Source organism: Lagopus muta, chromosome 20 (assembly GCF_023343835.1).
Source record: "Lagopus muta isolate bLagMut1 chromosome 20, bLagMut1 primary, whole genome shotgun sequence".
Classification (NCBI taxonomy): Eukaryota; Metazoa; Chordata; class Aves; order Galliformes; family Phasianidae; genus Lagopus; species Lagopus muta.
Window position 1 is genome coordinate 540,096 of NC_064452.1, and position 2,363 is coordinate 542,458.

Genomic DNA, 2,363 nt, shown 5'->3' on the forward strand with positions numbered 1-2,363 from the left:
CTCCTTGGGGTCAGTGTGTTGCAAGAGATGTTCCCAGGCAGCCAGAAGGAAAGTTTGGGTTCCTAAAAAAGTTAGCACACGTCCCAGCTATTCAAAAAATATCTGGAAGAGTTTCTTGTAGAAGCTGCTTTTCAGCAAGTATCCCGTCCAGAACATTGACTGTTGTGTTTTCAGTGAGCTTCTCTGGCATTGGTAGGTTTCTGACTTTCACAATGTGACCTGCTGAAAAGTTGGCACCATTGGCAGGAGGGCTGCAGTGCCTGAGCACTGCCTCAGAAGTCAGGGGGAGTTTGGTGGCAGCACTGTGATCCCTTCTGAGAACTGGGGCCCTCCAGAAGAACCTTCTGCAAACCCGTGAGGTCTGTAGGGTTACGCATGGTAGGAAAGAAAAGAGAGCAGAGGTTGGAGAAATCTGTGGGCTGTTACGCTTACCGCTTACAACTGTGCTGCAGACTGCAGCCTGCACCTCCAGCTAAGCCTGCCACAAATACACTCCCAGCTGGGGCTTTCCTCCCAAGCAGCCAGAGGCACCTTTTGTTCTGTTATCTTGTCTGAGCGTGCTGCTCGCTCAAGTGCTACACTGGGAAGGCACTGGCACAGAGTGCCCAGGGAGCAGTGGGATCACCACCCCTGGAAACATTCAGAAGCACGGGGATGTGGCGCTGAGGGCATGGTGGGGTGGGTTGGGCTTGATGATCTTGGAGGTCTTTTCTAACCTTAATGACTCTTTGATTGTATGACTGTACTGGTGTCAAGCCACGCTGCTGCAGCTGTGCTCTGAGCTGGGCTGCAGGATGGAGGGCTGTCTGCTGATACAGCTCCATTCATTGCAGGAGCTGCGGGGTGGCTGGAGGAGAGCGGAGCTGTGCAGCACACGTTCCCCAACAGCTGCTGGCACCAGATGAGCTCTGCCGGCGCCGCAGGCGTCAGCGCTCACAGCAATGGTGTCCAGGAGCTTGTGGGCACCATGAGTTCAGCTGGGAGAGGTGACCCACAGCTCCAGGTGCATGGTAGGGCTCCCTGTGCTGAGCTGTGCCTCTTTAGTGTCCTGCAGGACAGCTGTGGGTTGGTAAATTAAAGTTCTTTACATAGAAGGAAAAATATGGTTGGTTGTTGAAAAACGGTTGTTTTCCAATCCCATTCCTTCCATTATGTTTGGTGATTCATTTTATTTTCCTTGACTTTGGTACCTTCTCCCAGCTCCAAAACGAAGTTAGTCACAAGCAGAGACTTGATATGGAAAGGCCCAAAGCGGATAAGGAAAGTTCAGTTGAGATTTGTAAGGTGCTGAGAACAGAGCCCCACGAAGGCCGGCAGACACCACTGGTGTGACTGCAGGCAGCACTTCGGGGCCGTCTCCTAGAGGTGCTCCGGAGGAGCGGGCACTGCTCGCTGGTCTCCCCCCACGGCCCCCTTCCCGGCGGTGCTGCCGGGAGGCTCGGGCTGCCTCCGCACCGGCCGGACACGGCTCGGGTAGCTCCGCACAGCGGCGGGAGGAGCGCGGGGCCGGGGGCGGCCTCCTTATAGAAAGCAACCACATCGAGTCCCAGAGCCGTGGGGGTCGAAAGAGACGTCTGGAGATCCCCGAGTCCGCCCTCCTACCCCTCCCCCGCAGACGCCCTACAGCCGTGGCTTTCACGCTCTCCAGCCGATTCCATCACGAACGCGTCTAAAAAATAATGCTACATTCTTAACCCTGGGGCAAACCCGCGCCGCCAAACCGAGGGAACACGGGCGGGATGCGCAGCCACGTGCGCGCAGTGCCCCGCAGTGCCGCACCGCGCCCGCAGCGCACGGCCCGCGCCCGCTCCTTTCGCTTTTGCTTCTCTCCCGCGGGGTCCCGGCCCCGCCCGGCCGCGGTGCGGCGCCTTTAAGGCGGGCGGCGGCGGCGCGGGGCGCCCATGTGGAGGTGCTCCATGCCTTGTTGTCCTCCGCGCCCATTGGCCCGCGCCGCGCTGACAGCTCGCGCGGTGCCGCCAGCGCACTGCGGGGGGAGGGCGGACCGCAAAGCGCGGCGCGGAGCCCGGCCCGAAGCGGCGCCTCCCGCGGAGCCGCCGGCGCCGCACCCCGGCCTCGGCGCTCGCCCACGCCGGCCCCCGCCCCGCGCGGCCAACTGGGCCCTCAGCCCGCCTCCGCTCCGCCCCGGCCCACCCCGGCCCGCCCCGCCGCGCTCCGCCAGCCCCATCCGCGCGGCGCCGCGCTCCGCGCCGCGTTTTTCCTCCGGCCGCCGCGTAGTAGCGGGGCCGCGCCAGCGCCCGCCTGTTGTGTTTCTGTTGCCGCCCGCCATCTTGTCGCCAGCGCTGCTGCTGCTCCTGCTGCCGCCGCCGCCGCCGTCGGGGCGAGCCGCGGGGCGGGGCGGGGCG